Source organism: Hyaena hyaena, unplaced genomic scaffold (genome assembly GCF_003009895.1).
Source record: "Hyaena hyaena isolate Hyena2069 unplaced genomic scaffold, ASM300989v1 scaffold_707, whole genome shotgun sequence".
Taxonomy (NCBI): Eukaryota; Metazoa; Chordata; class Mammalia; order Carnivora; family Hyaenidae; genus Hyaena; species Hyaena hyaena.
Window position 1 is genome coordinate 718111 of NW_024081342.1, and position 23030 is coordinate 741140.

The following is a 23030-nucleotide window of genomic DNA, read 5'->3' on the forward strand; positions in this document are numbered from 1 at the left end:
AAACCCTTGAGATCTATCTTCTGCCCTTTGGCTGAAATCATCTTCCCCAAAACAACTCTGGTCATTTCCTACTCAAAATGCTTTTTTAAACTCTTGTTTCTAGTTGTCCACAGTGTGGAACTCTACCTTCTGCTCAAGGCCTAAAGGCCGATCACACCCTGGCCCCAAAATACTTAAAAAAATTATTTACTGAGCATTATCTAAATGCTCCCTATAGGGCAGGCATTGAGCTGAGTTCTGGAGACAGGGAGATTAAGAGGCAAGGTCTCTATCCTCTAGTGGATATCCTCAGTCCTCAAGTTAGAAAGTGTGTGATACAGCCAGATATATAGGTGACTATACAAAGAGAGGGGGAGGAACACCTACTGCAGATATCTTATCTTCTCTGAGGATAGAAAGGTGACTGAATTCAGGGAGGGCTTCCTAGAGGAGGTGGACTGAGCTGAATTTTTGGGTAGGAGTAGGGAATCAGGGCAAATGAGAAGTGTTGGGAGGAGAGTGTTTTAAATTTCCTTTGAATTCTGTCATCCAGTTACTGTTTCACCTAGAGCTTGAGTCATGCTTAGATAACTGTGGCCGTTTCTCAAGTGTGGGAAAATGGGGTTGAGGGAAGGGGACTATTCCTGCACCGTGGGAGAATGAAGGAAGACTAAACCAGGACTCCTCCAGACAGGTATATATAGAGCAACTGATTAACTTATTCAGGTTGAGGCACTTTGAGGAGTAAACAGGGCTGCTGTCAATAGTATGCCTGGACCACAGGTGTAAGCTTGGACTGCTCTAGGAAAATCAGGATGTTTGGTTGCTCTAGGCAGAGAACTTCCATCTGCTGTGGTCACACCATCATAGCAAGCCCTCTCCTGGCTGTGAGTTGGCTTGGGAGCTGTCTCTGTATACTTTCCTTATAGGGCTTCTCTTTGTGATGGGCTCAAGATCCTGTTCTGCAGAATAACCTCCTTAGAGAAACGGGAGGGCTATGGACCTGGTGTAGAGCTGCGCCAAGTACCGTCCTCTTGGCCAGGAGAGACAGCAACATTCTGGCTGGGGGATGGGGGGGGTGGGTATGGGAAGGTATGGGAAGCCTGGTGGGCAGCAATCCCAACTGTCCCTTGTTTCAAGGTGAAGATTGGGTACCATAAGCTGATTGGGTGTGGGAGGTGGGGACTTGCTTTTGAGAATCAGAGTCCTGGTTTCCGGTTTGCCATTGATCAACTGCTATGCTGGGCAATTTCTTCTTCCCCCTGTCTCTTTGTGACTGTGAAAAATGCATGAGAAAGTGTTCGTGAGGATGCTATTCAAACGGACACCTTTGTTTATGGATGCTTTATTGTGTTCTTGTTGACATGGATGCTGATGCCAGTGATCAGTCATTGAGGGTCCTTGCCTGGCTGTCTCCTGGGTGTATGAAGGGTGAGCTGAAGGCTTTCATGGCTGCACTAGGGAGAAAGGAGCTGGGAATAACAAGGATTAAAAGGCATTTTTCAAATTATATATACCACATAAACTAGGGTTTTGTTTTAAAGATAGACAGTGAGCTTTTCTCTATATATTGCAATTCCTTCAGCATCTGTAATTTAATATCTCCATTTGGGGTTCAATAACTTTAACGGAGAAAAATTGCAATTTTAATAATAAGCAAGGGTTGATTGCCTACTTTGTCTTTTATATTAAAATGAATGTTGCAATTACTAGGTGTTAATACTCAGTAAACTATGTTTCTTTTTCATTTGGAACTAAAAAAAAGTGTTACTTCTAAGCAGGCACACACAATTCATCCTGGTAAATAAAGTAATTCTAAGTGTGCAAGTATATGTGTATTATGAAGCCATCTTTCAGAATGCACAGAAAGAGAGGGAAGCTGATTGTCTTTTATTGTGGAGCTGACAGAATGTTTATTAATGGCCATGGATTTGAAATGAGCATCTTACTAAATGGAAGTCTTGGGCCAACCTCTGACCCTTTTGTCTTAAAGGTTTGAGAACAGATAATATGAAAGAATACCAGCTTTTTTCCAGACGGCTGCATGCCTCATGTTCCTTTATGTTTAGCTGTCATTCAAATCTGAATGCCCAGTGATTATAAGTGTCTCTTTCTCTTTTCTGGACTGAAATGAAACCTTTTATGCATTGTGTGTTAAAACAGATTAACTGTTTGGCTCATCAGTAGGGAAATTAGAACAATAGCTGCCAACTCAATGGTATAGGAAAAGAATGTCCTTAGGGGTTTAGGGGTAAGGTTCAAAAGCAAATGGTGTGTCCAAGTGTCGGGCTTGGGAAAGATGGGTGGGTTATAAAAATAATTATTCTGAAATTTAATTTTATAATTGCATCTGGATGAGTGTAGAAGTGTCATTAAGAAGCATGCAGGATTTGGATAACATTTCTCCAACTTTTTTAGTTGGCCCATCATTAATTTCTTAGAGTTAACCACCATGCAAGATAAATTACAAAAGCTATGTTTCTATGTAATGTGTTTTATTATGAAAGCATACTGAAGAATTACTATATAATGTTACTCTACCTGTTAGCGTGCTAAAATTGTCTTTTAAAATTACGTATGTTTGATCAGATTCTCCTGGATGGATAATTTGGGTATCATTTTTTCTACTAATGCAGCAGTTTTATGATCTGAAAAGCAAGTAAGGCGGACAATTATCATTTAGGTATAGTTGGAATATAGACCTGTCCGGTGGCAAGAGGGAAACTGGTGACCCCTCAGTGACCTCTGCAGCAGAGGCAGTAGAGGAGATGGCTGGAAGCCAAGGGTCCAAGGGGACCATCCATGTCCATTTTAGAAAGCTGGAGAACTTTTTGTTTTTTATAATTTTTACTTGTATTTATTTTTAAAATTTGTATTTCAATCCAAGTCAGTTCACATATAGTGTAATAATGGTTTCAGGAGTGGAATTTAGTGATTCATCACTTACCTATAACACCCAGTGCTCATCCCAGCAAGTGCCCTTATTAATGCCCATACCCCATTCAGCCCTTACCCCCACCAACACCCCTCCAGCAATCCTTAGTTCTCTGTGTTGAAGAGTCTCTTCTGGTTTGCCTCCCTCTCTGTTTTCATCTTATTTTTCCTTCCCTTCTTAAAATGCTTGGTTGACTCACCTTCTCAGCACTGAGTAGAAACGTGGTGCTCATTTTCCCTGGAAACCCATACATTGAGTTAAGTATGGTAGTTTTATGACCTAGTGGAAGAAAAACAGCATGTCTCATCCATTTTTTAATAAACTGTAATAAAAGATGTGTTTTTTGGTAGTTTTTGTTCTTCATGGAAAAAACACAGGAAAGCCTCCTTTGAAAATATGTTGTTTAAAAATAATTTTTTTAATGTTTATTTAATTTTGAGAGAGAGAGACAGAGAGACAGAGCGTGAGCAGGGAAAGGTCAGAGAAAGGGAGACACAGAACCCAAAGCAGGCTCCCATCTCTGAGCTGTCAGCACAGAGCCCGGACATGAGGCTAGACTGACCGAGCGTGAGATTATGATCATGACCTGAGCCAAAGTCTGACACTTCACCGAGTCACTCAGGCACTCTGGAAATCTGTTGTTTTAATAACAGTTGTTTTCTAAAGCACCCAATGATGAAAATAAGATTAAGTCAAATAATCAGTTCTTCTACCTTTAACTTCATTGGATAGTTTTGATATTTTAAATTTGTATACACTTATTTCATGATTTATGCCCTGTTTTTCCTTAATAACAGCTTTATAGAGATATAATTTATATACAGTAATTTATGTACAGTTCACCCATTTATAATGCACAGTTCATTGCCTTTTAGTATGTCTGCAGAACTGTGCATCTATTGCTAGAACTTTAGAATATTTTCATTACCCCCAAAACAGACCCATTTCCTTTTAGCCATCATTCCCTAATGCCCTTAGCAACTGGCAGACCCCCAATCTACTTTCTGTCTCTGTAGATTTGCCTGTTTTGGGCATTTCATATGAATGGAATCAAGAACCAATATGTGGTCCTGTGTAATTAACTTCTTTGACTTGATGTAATAGTTTCAAGTTTCATCCATGTTGTAGCATGTATTCAGTACTCATTCTCTTTTATGACTGAATGCTATTCTGTCATATGGATATACTGCATTTTGTTTATCCGTTCATCTACTGAGGACCATTATTTGGTTTCATTTAATTTTTCTAGGTTAGTACTGAGGAGAGGGAATAATCTCATTTGCCAGACAGCTCATGAATCAGAAATGACTTCTACCCACAACCGTGATTTGCTGACCATGACCAGCACACTCTGAAACTTTGGTGGTGGCATTGAAGTATTTTAGTGTGAAAATGACCTTCCTGAAAACTTCCACTGAGGAACTCATCAATGGTGCCCTCACTGCTCCTTCAAGTCCAAAACGCTGTCATAAGGACCAATATGAATAGTGATTATGTCACTCTGAGCTGTCACTAAGTGGTCCTATCCCACTTGCCTCCTAAAATACAATTCCAGAACTGAATAAATGCAAAGGAGATTAAGGAATTAAAGATTAAGGAACTAAAGTAAAACCAGATATTGGGTAAAAAGGACTTTGTGAAGTTATCCTCATTAACACATGGGAATGAGGTCAAATGCTAGTACTGAAAGATTCACGTCTCTTCTCAAGTCTGTACACATTACTCACAAGAATCATTGTTTTGCTCTTCTTGTGCATTTCAATAAATGTGGCATCTATAATAGCACCTACTTAGCATGATGAGAAATAGATGAAGCATAGCTCTTCGCTACAGAGTTTACCAACATAAATTTTCACAGGGATCGCAAAGAATTAGGATGGTTACCACTCTAAGTGGGATGGGGAAGGAACCCAGAGAATGAGACAGTAATGGCTCTGTGGAGAACTTGCTGTGTTTGGGACACATGTACTGAGGCCTCACACAGATTTAAGAGGCACCCTTTAATAGATACTCTTTTTTTAAAGTTTATTTATTTATTTTGAGAAAGGAGAGCGAGAGGGAGGGAATGCAGGGGAAGAGACAGAGGGAGAGAGAATCCCAAGCAGGCTCTGCACTGTTAGCCTGAAGCCCGATGTGGGGCTTGAACCCATGGACTGTGAGATCACAATGTGAACTGATACCAAGAGTCGGATGCTTAACCAACTGAGCCACCCAGGCGCCCCTGAATCAGTACCTTATGTCCATCTTACAAGTGGATAAGCAAGGGGTAAGTCATTTTATTCCAGTATCACACACCTAGCCAGTGGTGGAGCCAGATCGTACCCAGGACATGGGATGGCAGAAGTCTTGCTGTGGATCCCAGTGCTGAGATGCTGAGTTTCTTTGACCTCTTTCCTTTCCCCACTGCATTTTATCAGTGTACTTCCTAACTGAAAGTAATGTTTGTCTCTCTCTTAGGTAGATCCACTACTGGTTATTTTATTCTTTGACCTAGAAAAATAATGCTCAATTGGAGAAAAAGTCAGAAAATACAGCAGAAAGGAAAAACAAAACCCCAAAACCCTGCAGTGTAAATAGCACAGAATTAAAGGAAGATAGAAACCAGAGCTATGAGCTATGATGGTGTCTGTGAGGTGGTTTGAACAAGTGCCTTCATTCATTTTCTTCTACTGTCACTGTATTTAAGTATGGAACAAAAATCTGAATATTGCTTGCAGTGACTTGGCTAGAGAAATGTCTGTACCTTAAGGTCCTGAGTCTGTCTACTAGAAAGGGCTTCCTCTAGAAATTTCCTGGGGTTGTTTTCAAGTGTGCCTTTTGTGACACAGGGTGCTCAGATGCTGCATCAGTTCAGAAAGTCCTGTTTGACACTTGGTAGATCTTTGTGACATGGATGTTTCTTTGTCTCTGGAGGAAAAGTTCACTCAGGATGCCTGCTTGAGGTACCAGGAAGATATCCCCTCTCTCTCCAGTCTCCAAAGAAGAGCAATGTCTAGTCCGTTCCTGTTCCATCCCCAGCTCCTTTCCTACAGACTGTAGGGATTCTCCTTGTTCTAAACCATTAATGGTGGATCTCATCATGAGGCCAAGCACTAAACAGGTGAAAAACTGAGATGGAGTGTGAGGGTTTGGGCAAGGATGGTCACCACAGGGGATGGTGTGTTCAAGACTGTGGTTGATAGTCTGACTCTTGCCCCCCTTTCCTCAGTGCTGGTGAGGTTACTGCCTATGTTTGTAGAGTATCAGTGGTGGGGAATGAAGGGGCATGGAAGGAAGAGGCTGGGTGGGAAGAAACAGGTTACAGAAAACCAAGTTTTTGCAATTATTGCAAGTATTAAGTGGTGGGGCATTTATATATTTTATCCAAATAGAAAAAGTCATTTTGTAAAGTCTTTTCAGCATTTTGGGGCTAAGGAAACTAAGTTTCTGAGAGTCACCTATCTTTATGTAAAGTCACATGGATACGATGAGGGTATATTCCCAGTGTTTGATTCGGCTTGGCTTTTGTCTTATGTTTTGTAATAATTGGAGCCTTGGACAGAATTGAGACTCAGAATTTGATTTTTAGGGGAAACGAGACTGCTGTGCTATCGGGCTCAGTTTGAGTTCTCCAGTGAAACAAGGAAAAAGGATTTTATTCATTCATTCAGCAAACATTTTTTTTTTTTTTGACCAACTGATTATTTGCATGTGCTGTGGTGCTAGGTGCTATGAGCAAAACATGTGTTCTCTTGCCTTGGAGCTTTGTCTGCTGGGTATAAAGACAAATAAAACAATGTAGCACTGTGAGTCTTGTGATGGTTTTTGGATAGAGAATGAGTTTCATAAATACATTGAAAATTATTAAGGCAGATAAAGGAATATAATATCCTTGGTTTTTATTGTCTAATGGCCATTATTTCCTCCTTTTTCATCAAAAAAATCTTTATTGTGAAACACTTTGAACTTTTGCAAACATGTATTTAAATCATCAACCATCTTTTATTCTTTTTATGTATATTTTGTTTCTACTTGTTTTTCTTTTGTAGAGATGCTGAGAGTCTTAGAGCAGGGCTTCCTGGGTGGTAATGGAACCTTACTGGACATTATTTTCCAAGTAACTTCTTGTATCCCTTCTATTTTGCCAGTCTGGGAACAAAGAATGTGTGACACATTTCTGTTTTTTCAGTAGTTTAGCCAAAAGACAATAGAATGGTTATTTGACTTCCATGTTCAAGGATGAATCTTGCTGCTCATAAAAGGGTCTGGCATTTGCTGGCTTTAGAGGATTAGAGGTTTGTTTGCCTGGTGGAAAAAGGTATGGAGTGTTAGTTGCAAAAAACCCTCAGCATGTACAGAAACACAGAACACCCTCCAAATAATCTTTCAAGTACGCGAAGCTTAGCAAGAAATATAATTGCAGAGAACATTTGTATTTGTGGTTTATATTTATATGTGTGTAAAGGCAGCAATTTCAGGCTTTTAAGGAATTAAGCTGGCTGGAGAATTGGGTATGGGAAATTAACCTGCCTCATTCATTGGCTTGATTTTGGTGGTGCTCACAATCTGTGATGAGGACACTATTCCATGCTACTGTGTAATGCCTCCACAACTCATTGCTGAGAACAGAATAGGTTTTCTCCTGTGTCAGCGGCTGAGGCTTTTTCCTGGTAGAAAGCTGAACCAATGATGCCTCTATGATAAATAAGAAGTTCACGTGAATGAGTTCTTGTTAAGTGCAGCCCCTTAAAAGTCTCCAGGTGTGGATGCTTTTATAATTTTTTGCTAAGAGTTCCCCTGAAAATGTTCTTTTTTTAATCCTACCTATCTCTCCAGCCAAGGTATTGGAAACTGTGATGTACCAGCGATGTCAGCCTGGCCCTAGAGAGCAGAGAGGAGGTAGTTGTTTGCATAGGATTATACTGCTAACATGGGGGAATGTGCTTTGCAAACTCATTTCGGTTCTTAAACATTTCCGTTAGTTCAGGGAAACAGGTGATATTGACCCTCTTCTACTCTGAGGAAACAGTCTAACATGGGCCAGTGAGTGGTGAACTGGGCCTAGAATTGGTCTTCTCTGCCGACAGCTTGCATCGCTGTCCGAAGGAGAGCCTGCGACATTATAGGCACTTGGTAATTATTGGACTGAATGAGTAGAAGTATTCCAATCCAGTCTTTTCCAGAGGGTGCTTCATTCAGCCTTGGTATTATGAGGAGATCTTTGGAAAAATAATCTCATGGACAAATAAGTTGGGAAATATCAGTCTCTGGTAGAGTCACTGAAGGTTTGAATATGTTTTGTGGCAAAGAAATCATTTTTTTACCTTTGTTTAAATCCAGTGTATAAAACCATACACTGGTTGTGGTGCCTTCCTATCTCTTAGTGTCCCACAGAATTACTGTCATGTATAATAAGAGCCTTTGGGAAATAGAGCTTCAAATGAGTAGCTTTCCTAGAGTATTTGACATTGACCAATTAAGACCACCAGGTAAAACATTAAGCTCAGATCTTGGCCTCCTGCTTTTGTCTGAGACTCAGTCCGTTAGTTCTGGTTCTGAAACCTCAACTCTCATCTCTGTCTTGATGATTTGGACTTTATATTTCCTATCCTTCCCTATTTCCTGAGTTATTCTATTTGTGCATTAAAACAAACTTTTTTCATGTAATAATAATAGATAAGCTGGAAAATTTAAAAAAATAAATATATGTAATATACCATTCTATTTATAATCTTATAATCCCGCTATACGAGATAATATATTTCTATGTGGCTGTGTATATCCTATGGAACTAGATGCCCTGGCTTCAAATCTCAGCTCTTGTACTTACTAGCTGTGTAACTTGGGCGAATGTTATCTACTCTCCTGCTTTAATTGCCTCATCTCTGGCATGAGGATAATGATAATGCCCATATAATGGGGTTGTTGTGAGGATTAAATGAATTAATATTTGTAAAATGCTTGGAACAGTACCTGGCACACAGAAGTTGTATAAGAGGTAAATTAAAAATGTGTATGTATGTATTTGTGTGCACATAATATTACACTGTATGCATACACCACACACTATTTCAGCAGTACACCATTGTTGGATATTCAGGTTCTTAGATTTTTCACAGTGATGAACAGTGCTGTTATGAACACCTGTCCCTCTAATTTTTTTGAATATCCATGTTATTTCCTTAGATTAATTCCTCAAATTGGAACTCCTGAATCAATAGATGTGTATGTTTGTGAAAGGTTGGTATAATCTTCCTACAGACTTTGGTAAGAAATTCAATGAGTTCTGATTACAACCATGCATGAGAATGCCACCTGTTTTCATTTTTGTTAATATGGTGGATAAACGTTTTGCCATTTAAGACAGCAGCACTGGGGCACCTGGCTGGCCCACTCAGTAGAGTATGTGACTCTTGATCTCAGACATGTTGGTTTGAGCCCCGTGTTGGGTATAGAGATTACTTAAAAAAAAAAAAAAAAAACCTTGGAAAAAAGAAAACCGTACTAATGAAGTTAATTTCTGCTGTATGTGTTTCAACCTTTGGTTGCTATTTACAGTTTGAAAGAAAAAAATGGACAGTAGACACTTTTTTGGGAGAACCCTTTCTATATTAAGGATTTTAATTCCTTGTCATTTGTGGTAAATATCCCTTGCAATCTTCCCTTAAGCTCTTTCTCCTAATTTTCCTATTTGCTTCACTCTGTTGCCTGAATGTAGACTTTTGTAGCTCTTTTGCCTTGTAGTTTTAGTATAACTTAAATGAACATTTATAAAATAGCATCACTAACACTATCCATAATATCTTTTAAAAAATATGCAGAATATGGTACATTGGTTGATGAAGGGCATAGGGCAACTTTTAAATGAAATTAGTCTGTAGAGGAAATGTCTTTGTATTTTCTTTTTTGTCCTAGAACTGAAGTGATAAGTTTTCAGTCTTTAAAAGTAATACTTCATTCATAGTTTATGCTTTTGTGATGTTGACCAGTACTTTATAAGTCTTCACCATTTTATTTGCAATATGAGTTATAGGGGATGTAAGACTCATAATATTAAATGATTGTTTTATATAGACTTACTGAGCTAGATAGTTGAACAATTTTTGTCCAATTGTTTAGTTTAAAATAAGATGAAAAAATAAGATTTTCTTCTGAATAAATCTGTTAATAATGAACTTGAAGTTTTTGTTTGTCCCCCCAGGTAGGCTAAGAGTGGAATGGAGAGATTTCTTTCAAGGACTGATCTTTAAGCACATTTCCTGGATATAGACCTTAAGACCTTTATTTTATAATAATGGAAGTAAAATATTTGATGCATTGAATCTTCTCATGCATATAACCTCGTTTTCTACTCCATTTATTTGATAATTGTTTCATCATTTCAAATTCAATTTGTATAGCAATGAACACTCTTTAATATTTTTCTAATAAGGATTAGTTGGAGAGGTTAATATGGTCAGAAATTTAAAGAAGCTCAGAGTCATCTTAATGAGTGTCAGGTAATTAACCTACATGAATAGATTAAAGAAATCAAGTAGGCTCGCTGATGGGTTTTCCTTTCAAGTTCAAATTTAGAACATCATCTGTGCAGTAGTTAGGTCTTATACATTGATGGTGATTGCTGTATTGTTTTTTAATATATAAAAAACTTAATCGTAAAACGTTATTAGAATTCCTCATCAAATTTGATTAATTGAAGAATGATTATGATATGTGATATGAATTTTGAATTCTTATATGTGAACGATAATTTTTTAATAAATAGTCTCCTTCAAATGAATTCCTTTGCAAATCAGGAACCAGTGCTTTAATGCAGAGATCTCCTCTTACAAGAAAAAAATCTTAATGTAAAACTTAAGCAGTTCATGAACTGCTTCATTTATGTCTAAGAAATTTGCTGAAAATGATTGTGACTGTTATCCTAGGGATGCTATTTTTCAAATTGAGATGAAGAATTACCTATTTCTGCGGTCACCGTAGGATTAAAAGACAAATTCTGAAAGTAATCCTCAGTGGTTCCAGGCAAGACTTCATCTCAATTATCCCAACAGCTGACATTTATCTTCTTAAGGAATTCTAGACATTTATGGACATTTGTCCTTTGTTTAGCTAATTACAGTTGAGTTGCTCTAAGTCATTTGTCTTTCTGACCTAACTAGAGGTGGTGTACAGTTAGTTGCTACTTTTTTTTTTTTTTTTTTAAATATGGCAATTCTGGGTCAGGGAGAGGCTCCAACCAGAGATTGGTTTTGACCCCCCTTTAAGGGTTAGTCTTAAGTAAATAGCACCGCCTTAGTACAAAATCTGGATTTGTTCTTCACCTCGGCTGCTTTGCTGTTTACTCCTTCTGTCTCACGATTCTGTTTTGTATGGTGGGGACCCAAATTTTGTCATGTGGACAGAACGAATGAGATCTTGCTTGTGGAAACATTTTGTAAATCTGCTAAGTAATGCAAATATCAGATGTTTCATTGTTAACTTTGTAGGGCAAGCTTTTCCTGTCAATCTTAAGTTATGTCCCTCCAGGCTGAATATACTCACTTTATCTTGACTTAGTTTGCAATCTTCTTCTCCCTGTCTACAAACCCTGCCTAAGACTTTCCTTAAATAGTAGCAGAAACAGTGAAAATCTGGCAATGAGTTCAAGGGAGGTTAGACTGCTAGAATTAGTTGTATACATACTATTTCTGACCTGTGAATAGTAAAAATGTCAATTTAGGTCAGAATGTTAGATTTTAATCTGCACTTTGTGGCCTGATTGTTTCTTATTGGCACAGACTAAATGGCCAACTCTCAAAACTATATGGCCAACTATTCAAAAGGGAAACCAAGTGAAATCAATCCTTTTTGGGGTCTTGTTGTGTGAACAACTCTGTGCTGATAGTTGGTGTGAGCAGGTGAGATACAAAGATTAAAAAAAAAAAAACAACGACCCAGAAATCTTTAAACTTCTTAGTCTGGTTAGAAGATGGCATATCACATGAAAGTTAGGAGTTGAAAAAGCATCTCTCAACCACTCATTTGGTGATTTTATAAAGTATATTCTATGTCCCCAGCTATCTTGGGAATGACAAGGAACTATCTTTATCACACTTAGTATTGCCATGTTGACCAGTGCTGTGGTTTACTCTTAGCAAATGCTCAGTAAATATTTTGAATCAAGCTGGAGAGCCAGGATAGTTATAAATCCCTCTCTACTATGAGAAAAACAGCTAACAGGACAGGTATTACTGATGCTATGTTAATAGCATCCTCTGAAACTCTAAGAAGAGCGTATTTAGCTCTCTAAATTATATACCTCTGTGCTCACTTATTTATCTTTTAAAGTGGTCAGTAAAGAGCTTCTTGCTCTGCACAGAACTGAGGAAGTGCAGTGGAAAAGTCTTTAAAGTCAGAAAAGTTGAAAATACTGAATCCTTATCACATAACCTGAGGCATTTAAGCTAATTTCCTCTTATGCCTTTATAACTCCTATTTGATTAAATGTGCTGTCTGTCAACCTCTGAGAGTTTTCTTGATTTTTCTGGATCTGACTGTCTAATGGCACATTTTGTTTTAGAAAGACAGTATTTTAGCTGTGGTTGAAATAATTTGTAGGTCTTGATTAATTTACCAGTATTACTTCAGGAATCCTCATAAAAAGTATTTCAGTGGTTATTGTTTGTTAATTTCTCTGCTGGGGCACATTAAGTGCTGAGAAGTAAAGTAATCTGCAAAGTCTGTGTGAACTGTTTGGATTCCCTAAGGACCATCAAGAACAGATAATGAAAACATTGAAAATTTCCCCACCTAACTTCAGTGTTTTTCTTTCAGTCAGGCCACAAGACATTTTTCATTGTCCTAATAACCATCTGTTATAAATATGTAGAACCTTAATGCCTGGTAAGTACATCCTGCTAACTCTGCCTTATAAACTACACGGATTCACTCCTCGCACCAGTGCTTTTGGCTAATTCCAAAGGGGACTCAGCACACCAAGAATGTGAAGAATGCAGTGCAAAATCCAACAGGAGTGTTGGAAAAATACTTCAGCCTTTGAGTCACACTCCATGTTGGTGTGAAAGAGCTTTGTTCATTTTCTGCCTTGGTTTCCCCTTCAGAAAGCAATGGCATGCTTTTCTAGGGGAGTTCACCTGGGCACAGACTGGAGTGATTTTATCGGGTTCATGCAGCCCTCTCTTGGGTAGATCCTGGGGAAGTTTCCTTTTGCTTGATCCACTACTACCCGGCACATAGTAGGTATATTTTCTGGATGAATAATAAATATTTATTGAAGAGTACTTGGTTATTTCCACTTACACGTAATAGCACCAGCTGACGAGGGTGACATGATTGCGTTTGTCATTACTGACCTCATTTTCTAATCTCTGAATATTAAGTGTTCAGAGAGAATATTTGTTTTATAGAAAATGGTGTATTCTTTGTGCCTTTGACATCCTGTGCTTTTCCTCACCACGGAGAATTGGACAAGGGCAATGCTTTGTTGCAAAAGGGGCGGAGCTCATTTTGATATCTTGTACTTTATTAATATTCTGTAGATTTTATTCTGGAATTCTTCATTAGAGAAAAGAAAGTTTTAATATTAGCACAGTAAGAAAATACAGTCTGTGTAGTGGTGAGTGGCCAGTGCAGATAATAAACTTCATTAAAATGAAATTTTCCTTTTAAAAGCTGTTTAACATCCAGTCTCTCCAACAGAGATGTTGAAAGCAGAAATATAATTTGGCTCCTCAAACTCCTGTGTTTTAACTGCTTCCTGAGATATGCATAGAAACTTAAAACATTTACTTCATATATGTAAAATAATGTTTGACTGAAGTGATAGACACATGCAAGTGATTTTAGATTTCTTGGAAGGAGAAATTACATGTCTTTCTGACATATCTTTTACTCAGGTGGTGCCTGGAGGTCATCTCCACAGTTTGGAGCAATCAAGCCAGACCTAGGAAGGCTTTTATTTTTATACCTTCTTTGCTCATAAAGCAGTAAAATATTAATGGTTAACCATGAACTAGAGGCTCCCAGTCCTGGCTGCATATTAGAATCACCTAAACACTGCTCCCAGTAATTGCTTTGGGCTGCGATTCAGGATTTGGCCTATTTAAAAGCTTCTGAGATGCTTCTTACTGCAGCCAGGGCAGAAGACTGCAGCTCAGTAGACTGAGCAAGGGCAGATGGGTAACTGTTAAGTTTTCATGTATCGCTCATTTGGTGGTGAACCAGCCCTTTTGGTTCCATTTTCGTTGTGTAAATGGTTTTGATTCTATTCTCCAACCTGAGTCTAAGAAGCATTTGGGGTAGTACAACTTGTGAAAAATGCTAGTCCTTGGGGCCAGTGCACAAATTCTGACTCAGTGAAGTGAGGGGCTGAGCACACCGCCAGTGATTTTGATAGGGTTGGTCGAACTTCAGGGTTCCTTTAATAAATGCCATGTCTCAATGATCTATTTCAGCATAACAAGTCATTCTAAAACATATGAACATCATAATATCTGGTGGGCTTCTGGGTCGCAGATTTGCCATAGTTTGGCTAGGGGGGAGCTTCTGTTTCACAGGATGTCAGCTGTGGTCGCTTGGTGGCTGGTCTGCAGGGTCCAAGGTGGCTGGATTCACATGCTTGGTACCCCAGCATAGATAGCTGAAAGGCAGGGCTCAGCTAGCTGGGCCCTCGACATGTACCCTTGGCGCTTTCTGATAAAGCCCCTTAGCTGGGCATTTGTACTCACAAGGTGACTCAGGGTTCCAAGCATTTTCAAGAGAGCCAGGAAGGAGCTTTGGAGTTTCCTCTGATGTGGTGTCATTTCTGCCACAATCTGTGGGGTCAAGCAAGTCTGTAAGAAAGCCTAAATTTAAGGAGAGGGGAATTAGACTCTCTCAGCAAGAAGAGTAGCTAGGAACTGGAAGCCAGCTGCCTACATATAAATAGGCAAAAGTCATGTTGACCCTATACAACTTTCTGAGTTACTGATTGATACATAGTTACTAGTCACCATCTCTATACAGATGGCTTAATGTCTTTCACCTGGTTAGTTTTGGTGATTTTTTTTTTTTTAAGAAATTTTAAACATTTTTATTATATATAGAGAGAGACAGAGCATGAGCATGGGAGGGGCATAAAGAGGGGGAGACACAGAATCTGAAGGAGGCTCCAGGCTCTGGGCTGTCAGCACAGAGTCTGATGCGGGGCTCGAGCTCTCAAACCGCAAGATCATGACCTGAGCTGAAGTTGGACACTCAAACGACAGAGCCACCCAGGTGCCCCAGTTTCAGTGATTTCTAAAAGGTATCTCTTCCTAATACCAGTATTCTTTGATTCATCGTATATGTGGCACAACTAATCTTTCTGAAACACAATACTAATCATGGGACTTCCTTTCCTCGAAGTGTAAATGGGTCTCCTCACCTATTAGTTTAAGGCCAGTGGCAGGAAATGTAGTGTGGTGGTTAATATCACAGACCTTAGAGTCAGACTGTCTGAATTCCAAGTCCTCCTTCTGATAATTATTCACTTTGTGACTTTGGGCCGTGTACTGTGCCTGCACCTTACTGGTGTTTGTTGTTGTTGTTGTTTCTGTATTTTTTTTTTTTTTTTGGTAACAGGCTCACTGTATTAGCATAGTGACAGCAGAGGGACGGGGGGCTTTAGCTGTTGGGAACTATGGTCTCCTTAATCCAGTCTACAAAATCGCACACCTTGGTGGAGACTCCAGGCTGCTTCTGGGTGCAGCCATAGCCCCAGGAGATGATTCCCTGGAGCTTGCTGTTGCAGACCACAGGGCCACTAGAGTCACCTGGCAGAAGGCCTTCCCTTCCTCAAGGAAGCCAGCGCAAACCATGTTCTTTGTGATCTGCCCAGGGCAGGAGGCTTCCCTCTGGGCCTGACTCAGCCGCGGGGCATCCAGGCACTGAAGCAGCTCGGGATAGTCAGTGCCAGAGCCCAGGGATTTGCCCTAGCTGGAGAGGAGGCACTGGGTGCCAGTGGGTATGCAGGCTGAGGTCTGGTGGGCACCCAGGCAGTGAGGGCTGCAGGAAAGGAGAGCTTGATGAGCATCATGTCATTGTCCAGGGCCCAGCTGCTAGAGTTGGGGTGGCTGAGTCGACAAACTTGCTCATCCCCCTCTGGGACACTGATGTTGTGCTCCTCAGAGGCTCATTCAGATGCAGGACTTGGGACTTGTAGCAGTGAGCCGTGGATACCACCCTGTTACAGTTTCCCGTTTACAGATGAAAGAAGTAGCTCAGTGCATTATTGTGACAATTCAATGAATAATATATGTATTGCCCTAAAATGTGTTGAGACAAAATGGTTTTTATTATTGTTGCTGTTAACATCTTTATGGCAAGGCATTCAAGGCCTGTCATACTCTCTTGCACCTTATATTTCCAACCTCATTTCCTGTGACTATTCCTGTGATCCGTGCTGCAGCCTCACTCAGCTATCTCTTGTCCTGTTTTCATGTCTTCCTGTGTTTTCCTTGCTGACCACTGCTCACAATATCATCATCTGTCAATGGAAAGCTGATTTCTCTCCCCGTCTTCTTTGGAAAGTGGTTTTACTCCAGGGCTTTAGATGGTTTTCAATCAATGGAAACTAGAATTTTATACTTCTTTCCATGACCCAAGCACGGTTATGTTTGGTCTCTCTGATTCTCATATACATTTAGGGCAATAGTACTTCCTACCCTGCCTGACTTCTGCATTTGAGTTTTGCACAGGTGTAGCTTGGTACTTTGCTCTACATATTGGGGTTTAAAATTTGGCATATGGTAGCAGGGAAGTTCAGGTTATGTCGCAGCAACTAACAATCTGAAAACCTCAGTGGTTTAGAGTAAACAGCTTATTTCTTGGTCATGCTCTCTGCCCCTGGTGGGTCATAGGAGATCTCATATTACCATCTGGGGTCCCAGTTTATGGAGGCTCTGTCTTACAACACGTTTCCACGATTATAGAAAATCAAGGAAAATGTAAATCCATGCACTGGCTCTTTATAGCTTCTGCACGGAGAGACACAGGTTACTTATGCTCAAATTTCTTTGGCCAGTTACATGTCAAACCTAAGTTCAAATGGGTGGTAAATTAGTGTGATTCTTCCATGTTGTCAGAAGAAGAGAATCAACAATTTGTGAACAAGCTCCAGTGGCTACATTTGACTCCCTAGTTTCCTTACCTGTTTCTGTAAGATGTTGCTGTGTTAATAGGACCAAATTGCTCTGAAAGTTTCCCCTGCATGCACCTCAGCCTGGTAAACCGTTCAATTCAGAGGAGTCCACAGGCAGTCCTTCAGATGCCCTTTGGATGCTGCTCTAAAGAAAACAACAACAACAAAAAACATTTAGTAGCAGTTATGTTGTATTTATGGTTTTTCTTAGAAATAGTAAAGCCTCAAACATTCTCTTTTGTTCATATATTTCTTTAATAATTTTTTCAAGTGTATTTATTTTGAGAGAGCAAGAACATGAGTGGGGGAGGGGCAGAGAGGGATAGAGAATCCTAAGCAGGCTTCACGCTCTTGACACAGAGCCTGATGTGGGACTAGAACTTATGAACTGTGAGATCATGACCTAAGCCGAAATCTAGAGTTGGACACTTAACCCACTCAGCCACCCAGGTGCCCCTATATGTCACTCTTAAAACCCCAACACCTTTCTTTGCCCTTGTAGGAGTACTGACAACACTGACTCCATATTTGGTCTTCCATCTTATTCCTACTTGTCCAATGACGTGCCTCAGGGCTACGTGTTCAGGTTCTGTGGAGGTTAAATGTATGCTCTTAACTGGAATGTGGGAAGGCTGGTTCTGATCTCTAAAGTGGCACACAGAAGACCCCAGATAACTAGTAGAGATGACTGGTGCACAGAAGACCCCAGATAACTAGTAGAGATGGGTGGTGCACAGAAGACCCTAGATAACTAGTAGACATGAGTGGTGCACAGAAGACTCCAGATAACTAGTAGAGATGATGATGCACAAAAGCCCCCACTTCACATAACTAGTAGAGATGGCTGCCTCACTGAAGGCCTCCACTTCAAATAGCTAGTAGAGATCCTTTGATGCACAGATGGTGTCAATTTAGATGGTTACCTGTTGACCTTACCACAGTGTCCCTCGCCCTATAAAATCTGTGGGGTAAGATCTAGATGTAGAGAGTAAGGGTGGAGAATAGCTGAGTGCTGCCTGGGTCATTTGTCTGCCAGATTTCCACATATCCCCTCAACTCATCTGTAAGTTACCCTGAATACTGCTGTGTATGGAGTGGCTCACTTCGTTTTGGGTCTGAAATGCTTTCTGAGCCTGGAAGATACTTTATTCATCCTCCTCTCCCTTCCAACACCCCTACCCTTTGATTCTTGCTTTAAAGTAAAAACTAGTTAGCAAGACACAGGTGCTAACTTTAGTGGTTTAGAACTACCACAAGTTGACTGTAAAATAGGCTCCTGGGCACAGTCACTTAGTTTTGGGAGTTTACTAAATTGAGCTTGTTGAGTAAGGTGATAATGATCTTAGCAAGTTGGAAAGATAGTCCATAAACAAGATGTTCAGTAGCTCAAATTTAAGATAGTAACCAAAAGGAAGCTGTAGAAAATGCTGACAATCATATATATGAAAGTTTACACTTATTAAATGCAACAATTGGGAAGTTTTTTGTTTCTGTACTGTAATCCTCAAGAAGGCCCTCCACAGAACTTTTCTATGAGGAGTTGTAAGAAGTACAGACTGCAGGGAAGCCCACAGAGCTTGGGGGATTAGTGTTGAGATAACGGATGGCAAGTAGGGTCATATGAACCAGGGTCATAACTGACTAGTTGAATAGATCAGCAGAGTAGGGCTTCCATTAACATTTTAAGTTGGCAAAAATATTCTTAATTTTTTTTTTTTTATTTTAAAGAAAAAGAACAGGATAAAGGGGCAGAGAGAGAGAATCACAAACAGTCTCCCAGCTCAGTGCAGAGCTGGATGTGGGCTCCATCCCATAAGCCTGGGATCATGACTTGAGCTGAAATCAAGAGTTGGATGCTCAACTGACTGAGCCACTCAGGTGCCCCATTGGCAACATTCTTATAAAGGACTTCATTTATAAGGACCAGAAATTGTTGTTTGTGTGTCTACTTGTCCTTTTGTGAATGGTGTGGAAAAAGCAGGCCATGAAAGGGCAGAAAATTATGAAATGAATAAAATATAGTGGCAGCAAAGGACTTGAGGACAAAGTGGATGAAGGGTGTGGGAGGGGCTGCACCTGTGAGGTAGTCAGCTGTTTTAAATCCCCAGAGAACTGAAGTGAAGGGTGTAGTCTTCCGTTCCTGTAAGGGACTATCCTGGGAGGAATTAACTGTTAATTGCCTAGTGTTCTTTTCCTTAGGAGTTCTAGGGTAGTTGTTCTGATGACAGAAGAATGTATTAATGTAAACCATGACCTATTTCTTTTTTAAAAAGTTTTATTTATTTTGAGAGATAGAGCAAGCAGGAGCAGAGAGAGATAACAAAAACTAAAGGAATTCATGACCACTAAACCAGCTCTGCAGGAGATCCTGATGGGGAGTCTGTGGATAGAAAGCAACAAAGACTCCAAAGGACCAGAGACATCAGTACAAACATGAAACCTACAGAAAACACAATGACACTAAATCTATATCGTTCAGTAGTCACTTTGAATGTAAATGGACTAAGTCCCCCAATCAAAAGACATAAGGTATCAGAATGGATAAGAAACCAAGATCTATCTATATGCTGTCTTCAAGAGACTCATTTTAGACCTGAGGAAACATACAGATTGAAGGTGAGGGGATGGAGAACCATCTGTCATGCTACTGCAAGTCAAAAGAAAGATGGAGTAGCCATACTTAAAAAGTAGGCTTTAAAATCTGTGACAAGTGATGAAGAAAGACATTATATCATAATTAAGGGGTCTATACATCAAGAAGAGCTAACAGTTGTAATTGTTTATGCCCCCAACTTGAAAACATCCAACTATATAAATCAATCATAAGCATAAGCAAACTTCTTGATAATAATACTGTAATTGTAGGTGACTTTAATACTCCACTTACAGCAATGGACAGATCATCTAGGAGAAAATTGAGAAACAATGGCCTTGAATGATACACTGGACCAAATGGACTTGATGGATTTATTCAAACTTTTCTTCCAAAAGCAGCAGAATACACATTTTTCTTGAGTGCACATGGAACATTCTCCAAAATAGATCACATACTGGGTCACAAAACAGCCCTCAACAAATATAAAAGGATTGGGATCATACCATGAATATTTTCAGATCACAATGCTGTGAAACCTGAAATCAACCACAAGAAAGTTGGAAAGCCTCCAAACTGCATGGAGGTTAAAGAACACCCTACTGGAGAAAGAATGGATCAATCAGGAAATTAAAGAAATTAAAAAAATATACTGAAGCAAATGATAATGAAAACATCACAGTCCAAACCCTTTGGGATACTGTAAAGGCACTCCTAAGAGGAAAATACATTGAGGGGCACCTGGGTGGCTCAGTTGGTTAAGTCTGACTTTGGCTTAGGTCATGATCTTATGGTTTGTGAGTTTGAGCCCTGCATTGGGCTCTGTGCTGACACCTCAGAGCCTGGAGCCTGCTTCAGATTCTGTGTCTCCCCCTCTCTCTGCCCCTCTCATGTTCTCCCCCATACATGCTCTGTCTCTCTCTGTTTGAAAAATAAATAAAAAAACTATATGAAAAAAAAATTTGACAAAATACCTCACCTTTCTTAATAAAAACAGTCAAGAAAGTTAGGATAGAAGGAACATACCTTAAGAGTGTAAAAGCCATATATGAAAGACCCATAGATAATATCATTCTCAATGGGGAAAACCTGAGAGCTTTTCCCTGGGATCAGAAACTTATGAAAGAAATTGAAGAAGACATAAAGAAATAGAAAAACATTCTATGCTTATGGATTGGAAGAAGAAATATTTTTAAAATGATACTACCCAAAGCAGTCTGCACATCTGATACAATCCCAATCAAAATAGTACCAGTATTCTTCTCAGAGCTAGAGCAAACAATCCTAAAATTTGTATGGAACCACAAATGACCCTGAATAGCCAAGGTAATGTTGAAAAAGAAAACCAAAGCTGGCGGCATCACAATCCCATACTTTAGCCTGTATTACAAAGCTGTAATCATCAAGACAGTATGGTATTGGCACAAAAACAGGCACACAGACCAAAGGAATAGAGAACCCAGAATTGGACCCACAAATATATGGCCAACTAATCTTTGACAAAGCAGGAAAGAGTACCTAATGGAAAAAAGACAGTCTCTTTAGCAAATGGTGCTGGGAGATTTGGACAGCAACATGCAGAAGAATGAAACTAGACCACTTTATTATACCATACACAAAAATAAACTCAAGATGGAGGAAAGACCTGAATGTGAGACAGGAAACCATCAAAACCCTAGAGGAGAAAGCAGGAAATAACCTCTTTGACCTCGGCTGCAGCAGCTTCTTACTCAACACATCTCCAAAGGCAAAGGAAATAAAAGCAAACTATTGGGACCTCCTCAAGATAAAAAGCTTCTGCAAAGCAAAGTTTCAATCAACAAAACTAAAAGACAGCCAATTGAATGGGAGAAGATATTTGCCAATAACATGTCAGATAAACGGTTAGCATCCAAAATCTTTAAAGAACTTCCCAACTCAACACCTGAAAAGCAAATAATCCATTGAAGAAATGGGCTGAAGACATGAATAGATACTTTCCAAGAAGACATCCAGATGGCTTAAAGACACGTGAAAATATGCTCAACTTTGCTTATCATCAGGGGAAATGTAAATCAAAACCATATTAAGATACCACCTCATACCTGTCAGAGTGGTTAAAATTAACAACTCAGGTAACAGTAGATGTTGGTGAGGATGTGGAGACAGGGAAACCCTCTTGCACTGTTAATGGGAATGCAAATTGGTGTAGCTACTCTGGAAAACAGTGTGGAGGTTCCTCAAAAAGTTAATAGACTATCCCTATGACCCAGCAATAGCACTGCTAGGAACTTATTCAAGGGATACAGGAGTGCTGATGCATAGGGGCACATGTACTCCAATGTTTATAGCAGCACTTTCAACAGTAGCCAAATTATGGAAAGACCCTAAATGTCCATCAGCTGATGAATGGATCAAGAAGATGTGGTTTATATCTATAATGGAATACTACTTGGCAATGAGAAAGAATGGAATCTTGCGATTTGCAACAATGTGGATGGAACTGGAGGGTATTATGCTAAGTGAAATAAGTCAGAGAAAGACATATCATATGTTCTCACTCGTATGTGGAATTTGAGAAACTTAAACAGAAGACCATGGGGGAAGAGAAGGAAAAGAAATTAGTTACAAACTAGAGGGACCCAAACTATAAGACCCTCTTAAGTACAGAGAACAAACTGAGGGTTGATGTAGGGGCAAGAGGGAGGAGAAAATGAATTATGGGCACTGAGGAGGGCACTTGTTGGGATGAGCACTGGGTGTTTTATATAAGTGATGGCTTCATCCCAAAGCCAAGAGCACTCTGTATACTTTGTATGTTGGCTAGCTTCACAATAAATTATATTAAAAAAAGTTTTACTTATTTTGACAGAGGGCAAGAGCAAGAAGGGGAAGGGCAGAGTGAGAGAAGCAGAGAGAGAGAATCCTAAGCAGGCTCTGTGTAGGGATCAAACTCACAAACTGCAAGATCATGACCTGAGCCAAAATCAAGAGTTGGAGGCTTAACTGAGCAACCCAGGTACTCTTAAACTGTGATCTGTTAATGTAGATTTTCATCACGTGAATGGTAATTTTTTTTTAAAGACTTGATAATTGGGACATGTAGTAAGTCTCTATCCAGAAAGATGCACCTGTATGTGCCATATTGGGCTTCATTTCAGGTGTGTAATGAAACTTTCAGTTTAGAATCCTGGCAGAACCAACAAGGGAAAGTTTTAAACTAGTTTGCATGCCCAGCAGTCATCTACTTCAGAAATATCTGGTGATAAAGAGTGGAAGTGTTGGTGGTTTTAGGCAGGCAATAAGGGGAAATTTGTTTGTTTTTAATTTTAGGTATTTTAAACAGCACATGCTTGTGTATTTTAAAAATATTTGCTTTAATGCAACACTAAATATTGTAAGGGGCA

At 39.6% G+C, this 23030-nt stretch overlaps 1 pseudogene; it reads right to left on the reverse strand.

The window, feature by feature from the left end:
* Nucleotides 1-15535: 15535 nt before the first annotated feature.
* LOC120220588 lies at nucleotides 15536-15953 on the reverse strand (annotated as a pseudogene).
* Between the last annotated feature and the right edge of the window lie 7077 nt (nucleotides 15954-23030).